Source organism: Coturnix japonica, chromosome 2 (genome assembly GCF_054131305.1).
Source record: "Coturnix japonica strain WE chromosome 2, WE-NBRP24, whole genome shotgun sequence".
Lineage (NCBI taxonomy): Eukaryota > Metazoa > Chordata > Aves > Galliformes > Phasianidae > Coturnix > Coturnix japonica.
In genome coordinates this window covers 110,357,224-110,368,777 of record NC_140664.1, presented here as the reverse complement: position 1 = coordinate 110,368,777, position 11,554 = coordinate 110,357,224, and the positions used below count along the sequence as shown (strand labels likewise).

Sequence of the window (11,554 nt, the reverse complement as noted above, 5' to 3'; positions counted from 1 at the left end):
CAGCCCTCTTTCATCTTTTCACTCTGATGCCGAATCTTCTGCTCTGCCCACAAAATAGATTTGAGGGTGGCAAAACAAAAAGAAAATATTCCAGTTCTTTCTAGCATTAGGTGTGTTCTTTTTATCCCATATATATTAAAGCAATAAATAGTTGCTTTGTGCAGTGGCACTTGAATGAAACTAAAATGCTGTTCTCAGTCCATCTGGGGCAGCACTGCTGCTTTCCCTGTGTAGACCAAGGAGGTCCGAGGCTGCTCATTCAGATAGGGATCTGTTGGCTCTGGGCTTTAGCTTTTGCCTGAAGTAGTCTATAAAGTGGGGAAAGTACACATCATGGAATGCTCTGACCTGCCCAACCACTTGCCTTGTGCATGCAGAGCAACCCATTGTCCCTGGCTGTATGCCTGTACAATGCCAAGCATTAAAACGGGCAGGTGGGACTGCGATAAGCCACCTGCACATCTTCAGGGAAAGGATTTGAAAAATAAAGCCTTAGGGGGCTTAATATGAGCTGCAACTGCACAAATATGGGAGCGACTGGGAAAAACCGCAGTGCGAGCAAGGCTTGGGTTTGATTATCCTCTTCTGTTGCCAGGCTGATTTCTGCTGGGTTGAATTTCCCACTGCTTGAAATTTATGCTTACATGCCACATTTTTACTGGACACCAGGGTGTAAGGAACTGGGGCTGAGGCTCTCAACAATAAAAATGAGAGATAGATGTAAAGACACAAGCTTTATTTATTCTTTCACCAAAGCCTTCGGCTCTTCTGCTCCAAATCTGCTTTTTTCTTTTTTTCCACACTCACGTATTTCAGAAGTAACTCCACTTTGTCTTAATGGAAGTACATGAATACAGTATGAATCAGAAAAAAAACTAATTCAGATAACCCCTTTCTTCCACTTCACTGTTACCTCTTGGGACAGCGACTTCTATAGATTTTGAAAGGCTGTAGCACAACACAGTACAACGGGACACTTGTAAAGCAAAGATTCCACTTAGTTCAGAGGCAAAAGTTTAGGACCAGAAGGACCAGCTTGGTGTTACCATTTACCTGCTTTTACAGCTTTATCTTATAACGACTGTTTGTTTGTTTGTTTTAAATACGTGGCATCAGATATAAAACAGACAAACAGAAACAAAGAAACAAAGAAACAAAACGAGGAATCAAAAACCCCACAACCAAACAACCCCAACCCCTCAACCCCCCCAAAATAAACAAACAAACAAATAAAAAACAACTAAACAATGCAAAATAAAAACCTGGAGATATATAAATCCAGTACAACATAGGAAGAAAAGCAATTCTAACATACCCCAGGTGGTGGAGCTACTCCATTGCCAGTGAGAACGCAGCGCTGCTTAAGTTTTACCTGATGAGCTCTGCAGAAAGGAATCATCACCACCAGAGGAAAGTCTCCAGATATCTCTGCCACCACACCCCATATCTGCACTTTACAGACTGAATCATGAAACCATAAATCAGTGCACATGACTTTCCATGTGTCTTTTCCAAGCAAAAGTTTGGACTCCTCTATGCTGTTTTCCTTCCAGAAAAAAACACAACTTGTCTTTGCTTCTGTTTTTCCCCGTAGCTCCTTAATGAGCTACATACAGGACAAAGTGCATTTGGTTCTGCATTCTGTAAGAATGACATCAATACTGCGTCAGAACTTTCCTTGATAGCAATTGTAAATATTTTTGTTGCAAAGAGTACACCATAATTTGCCTCTTCTTTGTAATGTACATGAGATCTGTAAAAATGTGCATTTTGAGTTGTGCTTTTACACGCTCCATATTAGGATGTCTTCTAAGGGAAAACCTTCCTCAAAATAATTTAATTCCTGTCTGTAATTCTAGGAAACGAGGAAACAAAAATGTATTGTTGGCTACTTTAATAGTCTGAGGTACCTGCCTACATCCTTGTTAGCTATTACTAGGATTTATACTGTCATTTGGGGAATGAGTTCGGATGGCTTTGGGGATTGGATATGGGATGTTAACTTTTCATCTTCAAGTCACTTCACAGCTGCTGGATGGGACTACAGCATGTGTGACATGGCCTAAGGAGGAGGCGCAGTCCCATGCTACATGCCCATGAACCTCTGTGCAGTTAGTAGACCCTCCCCTTGGAAACCACTGCTGAGCAGCCTAAGTGGCCACATGCACAGACCTGAACTGCTGTACATCTCTCTTAATAAAACTCGGGTATTTGGCTTGAAAAATCTATTTTGGAGCTCTTGGTTTGAAAAGGTTAAGTACGCCTTGCAGCCAATTTCATGCCTTCCTTAAGTGTCAACATTTGGCTGGTCAAATAATTGGGCAAAAAAAAGACTGGATAATTTCCAGTGAGTTTATAGGACAGATGCTCTGAAAGCCTTCTACCTCCCCTATCAGGCTGCCCTGCTATCTATACAAAGAAATGAGCAAATATAAGTGCTAATTAGAAAAATAACACCGAAGAGACAACAAGATAAAACATGCTCCATTCTCTTATGGTGGATATCTGGACTGAAATATAGAACCTTAAGAACACCATTCCTCTCTGTACTTGTAGAGTCCATTTTTCCCAGCTCGGGTTCCAAAGGCATCCCCAACCCCTCCATCCCACAAAAACACATTTTGTTTCAAAGGCATCTGAAGAAGGTGGCTCAGCATTCTGGAAAATGAAATGGCATTTGGGCAGCAGGTTTTCTTTCACAGTGAATTTTGTGAATATTTTGTGGTTGCTAAAGGCAAGGAGAAAACAGACTTTGAAATCCACTACTGAAGCACAACAGGAACCCCACTCTGCTCTCTTGCCCCAGTACATCACATCAGGTAAATTATTTTGGGCATCGTTCTGTTGATCAGCCTCACCTGGCACTCACCTGCAGCCTGAGCAAATGCCCACTGCTGTCCATGAGATTCAGAAAACTCTTCCATGAAGGCTACGATGAAACCTGGCCCCTCTGAAAGAGGCAAAATGGACCTTACTCCTTGGGGTGAACCAGGCTCAGTTCCATAGTGCCCATGCTCAAATTGCTGCATCTTTCATAGGGTTTACTCTGTTGCCAGTCAGGAACTCCAGAGTCCTGTGGTTTATCTGCAACTCCTTCAGCTCCTGACAGCATGCCTTGGGCAGATCACTTCAGTTCACAGCACCTTTAATCCCTCTCCTTTTTCACACCAGTGTCATGCGTAGCAGCTGATGGCCTTTTGCTCTGAGGGCTCATTCCCATTCAGCGTATTACTGAAGTGCCTGACAGATCTATATGCTGCTATCACAGAGTTCAGGCTACTGTTTTATGTACACATATTTATATACATTTATTACTATTTCGTTTAATGTTTGTTCAGCTTCTGTTAAATTTCTTTTCAAAGCAAACTGAAATATATTTGTTAGTACCATATTAGTACCCGTCACCAAGAAGGCAGTGTTGCATACTGACACAGTTATGAAATTTCCTCAGTTCATATAAGGTTAAGGTTAATTTTAGACAGCAGGAGAAGTACCAGAGCCATTAAAACAGTATGGAAGAACGTTCCCAGATGAAAAATTGTGCAAAATAAATGTAAGCCATGATTTCAGTAAGGTCTTTCTGCACTGCTTTGATACTAGATTTTTTTTTGTTTGCCTGCAGGCCTGCCTGAGGTTTTCACAGCAATCACACTCATTTCCAAGGAAGTAATTCTTTCTTAGCTTAACAATAAGGACTGTTTCTCAAGGTCTGCGAAGATACTGTGAATAAGCAAAGTACACCCGATCCTATAAAAAAAACACAACACGTCCATCTTGCTCTTCTTAAAATAGTGGTATAACTGCTGATAAACCACCATATTATCATGTTGGTACAAACACAGAGTGCTGTGATGTTTTGATACTTCTGGATGTGTTTCTTCGTTCCCGTCTGAGCTTTGTTATGTCACTGTCAAAATAGCTGCTGGTAGCAAATTTTATGACTTGTATGGCAAAGGCTGCGGTGCCACGGAGATGAACAAAGGATGGATCAAATCAAAGATAATCCATCTTCCCTCCTTGGGGCTGCACTCACTCTTCCTTCTCTCCTTGGCAAACTCTGAGGCTCTGCGGCAGAGCATTGCTCTGCTGCAGGAACCACAGCCACACTAATGCTGCGCTGGATGCCTTCATTCTCTGTTCATCCTTGTGAGGATACTCTTGGTGCAGCTGTGATTCACTGGATCTAATTTAGCGGGATCGGTGTACAGGTAATTGTGAAAAATAAAGCTAGCTTTATGCTTCATGTTTTATATCTGTTGTTTTTTATTTGAGAGAGAGTTTCCACTGATTTTAAAAGGGTTGGTGGATGTTCACTGGCTTTTGAAACCAGGCTGCAGGCTCATCTGCATGCATTTCCTAGTCACTGAAAGTACAAACAAGGTGATTTTTTATCACTCCTGTAGAAAGGATCATCAACTCATAGTTTCCTGCAATATTTAGCATTTCTGTTGAGCAATACCCACTGCACAGCCTTGACTCAGGGCAGAGTTTTTATTCTAGCACAGACTCCAGGCACTTTGCCCAAGCAAGGCAGTCTCCCGTAGTCTCCCCTTAGAGCAGCAGCAGTGCCATAGCCTCCTAAAAGTAGTTGTGCCTTACCTTAAGCTGGCACACAGGTTAGAAGGACTGCCTCCTTTCCCAACTGCTTTAGCCCACCACAAAGGGCAGGGCATAGTTTTTGGGACAGGGCATAATGAAAAGCAAAAGATGTAGGTATAATTGGGAGATAAGCTATGCAAGCATATTCTGTGTTGTGAGTCGTATGGTGGTATACTCTGCATACTGTTTTACTGCTGTGTTTGTCTTGTTGAGTTGGAAGTAGTTAAAATACAGAGATATAGAAAAGCTGGAAGTGCTGGCCAAGGACATTCATGCAAAAGCTCAGCTGGTGGAAAGTGCTTCAGACTGGTCAGCAAAAAGTCCTTGTGTCCTGCAAGGCTTTTCTGCCTCTCCTCAATTTTCATGTGTCAACAAACAGCTTGTGCATGAAAGCAAACCAAGTATATCTGGGGGTTATTTATAGTCACACTAGCCATCATCAGTGATTGTGTGCATTTGAGAGCAGCTAACTGAAACCTTAATGCCTCCTAATGCCCACATACTTTCCTAGACTGCAGCGAGTCCCATCCTACACAAGGCAGCTCAGCAAAGCAGGAAGGACTCCCCTCCACTTTTCAGCCCATGACAGACTTTGATCATGGAATTATCAAGTTCTTTTTCTCACCTTTCTTCCTACTCTGCTCTGCCAAAACACAATTAGGCAAAGATTCTGCAGGCAGAGGCTGCTACTTGCCACAGGACACATTTGAGGAGGCAGCATATATTGAGGCTGCTTCAGGAGCGAAGACTCTAACAAGGACTTAAAGGGCAACATGTTGCCTTAAGAAAGGTTAGGTGCTTTGCATCTGTCCTTTTGCATGCACTCAGCTCTTCCCAGGGTGGCGTGAGCTTCAGCAGTTATTATCAAATGATGCATTATTTTATCAAATGAAATTTGATTGTGAGGAGGACGGCAAAGATTTTGGTACAGCAGTGGCTCTGGTGCCTACACTCAGGCTGGTGGGAGCAGTGCAGGCAGCAGCTGTCAGTGCTGGGTGGAGCTGGGTGCTCCCATCCTTGCAGTCACCTTTGTGGTGATGGATGGAAAGCAAACAGCTGTCACTGCATGGGCAGGACGTGGTGACCTCCAAGAAGCATTATGGAGTGTTTGTGGTTTCCAGCAGCTGTACCTTCAGTAGTTACTGAGTCCTCAGTAAAACATCAGGGAGATCAAAGACGAGGCTGCATCTCAAACAATGCTGAGAATATCCTGAGCACACAAAATGCACTGATTTCATTTCTGCAGAGTGGTGCAAATGTCTTAAACATTTTTAATATTAAATATTTTTACAAACAATAAAAAATATATGCAGTTACTTTGTCAAGGCTGTAAGTTCACGATGACTAGAAAATCTTTATTTTCAGTGTGCAGGTCAATTGCTGGCTGCCTGCATGCAGGTAGAAAATATGTTACTGCCAGTTGTTCAGTTAAAATCTAAGAAATGTGAAGAATTTATTGGAATCACCTTTCTACTGCTGGTGGCATCTCTAGTCCCTTGACTTTTTGACCTGTTTAGCACTTAACTTTTATCCATCCCAATCTGCACTCCTTACATGCCAATTTTAAGTATATCTGCACATATGGATCGGATAGATTGAATTTCTCTTCTCTGTTATCTAATTGAAGAATACTGTAGAAAGCAGAGGAATGGCCATTGATTTTATAGGGAACAAAATCTTGCAGTTTAAGATAAAGCTCATGTGAGAGGGAAGCAGTTTTGCAACCTTAGATGTACAAAGGCAGTTACAGCTACAGAGACTGTGATAATCAAAATGTTTTTCTGAAGAGTCATTTTAGATCTGGGTTCTTAAAAGTATTTATGCCTCCAAAGCATTTTGAGAATGTGGAGCCTTTCTGAAGGCAAATGGGTTGCCCACAGGGGAAAATGCTATTTAATACACAGATGCAATTCTCTTCTTACTTGTGTGTTAGCCTTCATCCTTCAGCAAAGTGCCAGATCCTTGCCAAATTAAGGTGATTTAACATCTATCCTGATAACCTTTGCTACTTATTCCTCTCTTCAGTGTGGCTCAACTCAAGCTGACTTACCTAGGAAACTGTTGGAACACAATGCCACATCAGTGCCACATGCTGTTTGTACAACGGTTCTACAGAACTTATTTGGAAATTAAGGCAACATCTATGATTTATGCCTCCAAATCAGACCAGGTTGTGGTCCATGCACACTGTTACCAACATCCTTCTTTAAACTACCGAAAGAGAGGCATCCTACTCTGATTCCAATGTTAATCCTCACTAGTTTTTGTTTCCAATGTCTGTGTAACTTCAGTGAGGGCAAAAGCTGTGTATTTGGTCACAGCTTTGATATTGCCCCAGGGCTGTGCAAGGACTGGGCCCATTCTGTTGAGCAGCAAAGTGTTACTGCCCAGCCAGCCAGGGAGTGCCTCACTGCTCTAGAACTGGGAAGTGGCACTCAGTCCATCTGCTGTTGACTCAGGTACCAGAGAAACAGCACAGAAGGCTTCTGCTTTGGTAATTCTGCCTAGCATCCCTACATGCTCATCCCCTCTATGCAAACCAAGGCTGCTTCTTGAGTGAAGAATCAAGGGATCTGACAAATTAGTCCAAATTAGTCCCTTAGGCCAAAGTGAAACTCACATTCCTATGAAAATCAAGTGCTAAATCTCCCAGCCCTTGTTACAGGCAGTCTCAGCCCAGGACAGTTGGTGCTGTTCCCATCACGTAACAGATCTGTACCTTCTTTTTCACTCTGCTCTGTGCCCATCCTGTTTATCTCTTCTGAACTGCATATTGTTTCCACTTTAACAGCCCCTGCCAGCTGTTTTCTTTTGGTACCTTTTATTGCAGATAGAATTTCAAGGGCTTCCAGGGGGAAGCTGCTGAAAGCACTGCAGCTCTCAGACTCACTTCAAAGTAACTTTCATCATTTTTCACGCACTGTTTTTAGGAGTCCTCTTCTGTTCTTTCCCCAAAACAGATTCTCTCAAAGATCACACTGGGAGATAGCACTATTTATGGCACTTCAGCAGGAGACATCATGTTTTGTGTCTGATTTGGACATATCCACTGTCCTGTAAAGGTTAACAACAGAGAGGCTTCCTCCCCCTCTTGCTTGTATTTATTGTTGGTGGGATTTTTTTTTTTTCCAGTGGAATGGATAGGAGAGAAGGTTACTGCTGGAATTTAGCCACCAGAAGCCTGAGGGTCAACTTTAATTTAGTCGAACCTCCCATCATTAAAGAGATTGCAGCTTCTGCACTGGACCAGACAGACCTATCTGTGGGAGGCCCTGGCTTCACACCAGTGCTAATTGCAGCTGAATTATTCTTACAAGCTGTGAGGTTTTGCTGCTGAACTTGGAGGAGAGATAACCCATCAGTTTCACAATTATCTCTGGCTGGAGAGCAGGAGGGAAAAGAAAATTCCTGCCTGACCACAGAGAGCAGTCCACTGTCCTCATTATGCTGATTGGGCCCAGAGTAAGCCTGCTGTCCTGAGGAACTTAGGGCTGTGTCCTAAAAGTAGGGTGGGTGGAAAGAGGATGATGTCTTGAAAATGAAGGGTTGAATGAATGGCTGTGTTGGATGAGAGAGGCTAGTTCCAGCTCTGACATAAAGGGGGCTGTGACCCCCTGGTTTTAGTGCAGATACACATCTCCAATTGGGATGCTTTCAGAAGGATCAAGTAAGAGAGTGGGATTGGAAGAGCTGCTTGTGGTACCATGTACTGTTACGTGAATCTTCTTGAGCAGCATAACACAATTTGAGACACTCAAAAACCAACAAACGAACAAAAACACAATAAATAGCAAAACAATATATATAGATCTGTGTAATTAAATCTTTCTGCTCGATAGATGTTCAAAATCCAGCTGGACAAGGCCCTAACTTTGAGCAGGAGGTTGGGCTATGTGGCCTTCAGCAGTCCCATTGGTTTTCTGTCTGATCTTTAAACCACTTTAAGCCACTGATACTCCAATAGTACAAAAAAGACTAGATCTGGCTTGGTAGGTTTGTGAAGGATCTCACCATTTGCACAGGACAGAAAGTGGAAACAGTAGGGAGCAGTAAAGTAGTGAACAGCAACAGAGTGGAGCCCTCCCTTCCAGTGGTACATCCGGATTTGAATAAGGTGTCATTGGCTCATCTCTCAGCCCTTGTGTCTTGATTCTTAAATAAATAAATAAGTGGGAAGCGACCTCCATTTGTCCCTGCTTGCCTACTACTCAAAGAAATGAGCTTAACAATTACAGAACATCTTGATGTTACAACTACCAAATGTTCCTGAATGATATTGCCTGCACACCTAGGTGGAAGGCTGCCAAACACATCATAGGTATGTTCTTTAGCATATAAGTCTGAAGGTCATATTCAAGTTAGTTGCTGGACTTGTGCCTTTGGGACACTTTCTTCAGGTTATGTGAAAAGCAAAAAACAAGCCTTTTCCTGAATTATAGCTGCAAAGGGAGGGATAGAAACTTTAAGCTGAGTTTGAGAAGCTGTTTGCTAGCATGGGAAGGTGGTGGTGTGATGTGATAAAGGAGATGAATATGAGAGGAAGTCCAGCCTGCTTCGTGGTTCTGGAGCTTCTGCACTGTGTTTTAAGCCTGATACAGGGTTGTTGTGCACCAGCTGGTAGCCTCTGATGTAGCTATTATATTATTCGGGAATACAATTTTACAGCTTGCTTTAAAAGTACATAAAATCTTTCACCTCTAAGTGTCAAACTGCACAGGGTTTTTTGATGATCATTAATAAAATGATGAAATCTGCATTAATCTGTATTTTTCCTCTTAATATAAACTCAGAACAAACCCACATTTTACTATTCGCCAGTCTGAAACAATCTTTTTCAGTCAAACCCGTGGCAGAAATAAAATATTTTCTTGCTGTATAATCCCTACATATACTATAGGATACGGATTCCTGCAATGCTCTTCTTGCATAAATAAACAGTTGCGGGCAAAATATTCCATAAAAATTGATGAAGTTCTCAGAAAATATAAGCACGTATTACGAATAATGAAGGCTTCTCCCAAGGGAAGGCAACAGTAGCATCATACTGGCAAATCTATCACATCATTGGACTATGACAATTCTAAGAAAGACATATTCTAGGATACACTAGTATATTAAAACAGGAAGCCTAGGGCAATGGTAGAGACTCCAAGAGCTTGTAGCCTAAGGCTTACTGTGATTGCAAGGAAAAATGATCTTGTCTTCAATTTCTCAAGATACAAACCAAATGCCTTACAAATTGGTCACATTCCATTTAGCTCATATTAATCTACATCATGTTGCCTGGGGCAACAAAAACAGGTTTTTGTTATATTTTTCTTTTTTCCTTCTAGAATATATCTCTTTTTTTGTTGTTGTTTTTGTGAAAGAAGCTGAAAGCTGTACAAGAGACAGTCCCAAACGTGCTCCTCATTACCAGTATACTCTGTACAGTAATGTCTATACAATCCTGCTAATATGTTTTGCTTCAAGTTCATGTAAATCAGGCTTGTAGCTTAGCCCATTTCAACTGTATTAGCACTGCAAGAGCTTTGGTCAATACAAGAAATTATATTGGACAGGCTGGCCATTGCTTTTTCTGACTCAGGAGATATAGAGGTCTCTTAAAGGTAACAACAAGCTCATTAACTGCCATGTGTAGAGACAGTTTATCATGAATTTCCAGCAATTCTAATGTACATCATACACCATACGGTTATTCAGCCTCCAAGGAGCACCTTTTGGACTGGAAGGTAAGCACTTTTCCTCTAAATACCTTCTCCGTGAAGCACTGTGAAGTATCCACTGAATGTTGAAGTAAATATTTCAGACTAATAAGGAAGGTATTAAGTCATTTTAGGATCAAACTGCAATATTTTGTATGCTTGGGAAAAAAAAGCAAACAACGACACGCTGTCCTTCATGCCAGGGAAAAGAGAGAGATCTTCCTAAGCTTGCCCTTTGGCCAGTAAATATCTGACACAAGGAGATTAGCTTCTATACTGAGGAAAGCACTTCTTGCTGTACTGGCTGGGATTTCTCTCTGGTGCAATCAGAGCATCTAGACATCCTTATCAGAGGCCCTCCTTCGAAGATCTGGGCAAGTCAAAGATCAGTCCTTGTACTCTCCTTTCTTACCAAATATTTCCAAACATCTCCAACCTGGCAATATTTCTCTATTGCACAGAAAAGAACTTGTGGTGGAAGAGTGAAGTTAGGGCTCATCAGCATGGCAAAACCACTATTGATGGTCAGACATGCCCTTTGGAGGTTCCCAGGAGGCTCTAGGGGACGTAAGAGTAGTTTTCCTAAAGTGCTATGAAACACATTCATCTGGATAACCCTTTAGAAATGGGTAGGCTCTAATTTGGACTTTAAGGGGAGTGCTGAGGTGTCCTCAGGCTTTTCACACCACTAGCAACCTCATTTGTCCCTCTGGAGGGTTTGTTGGCTTACATACAGCTCAGCATGGAGGGGAGCAGGAAGGCATGCAAGGACCCAGGGCTCCTGGGACAGCCCAGCAGGGCAGACATATCCCCAGACTTCATGAGCATCATTGTATTTTTCCATAATGCATCCTGAGACAGAAATTGACCAAAGGAATTGCCAAGAGTTAGCTGAAGTCACGTACAGAGTCAGTACACCTTCAGCCCCTTTTACAACCCCTATCCTGACTGAATCCCCAGCCATCTCCCTGAACTCTGGATGGAACAGCAGGGAAGAACCAGGCTTGTTCTATGCATGCTCAGACCCCAGTGTGACAAGGCATATTTGCCTTTAACCCAAGCATAGCTTTTATCTGCTCACTGCTTCTTGATAAAACCGCACGTGAAACACTCATCACCACAGATATGAACAGACGCAGAGAGGAAAATGGGAACGACAGCAAACATTATGTTCCTCCCAGAGCGGTGCTCCTGTCGCTGCCTGTGTCACATCTGTGTTTTTGAAGGGAAATGTCATAACATCGCTAATC

At 42.3% G+C, this 11,554-nt stretch overlaps 1 long non-coding RNA gene across 1 annotated transcript in view; it reads left to right on the top strand.

Moving 5' to 3' along the window:
* Positions 1 to 5,022, top strand: part of LOC146762123 (uncharacterized) — a 63,512-nt gene extending 58,490 nt beyond the window's left edge. Inside the window, exon 5 of the long non-coding RNA XR_014942993.1 lies at positions 3,623 to 5,022. This is a non-coding gene — a long non-coding RNA (uncharacterized LOC146762123). The remainder of the gene's footprint in view (positions 1 to 3,622) is intronic.
* The last annotated feature ends 6,532 nt before the right edge of the window (positions 5,023 to 11,554 follow it).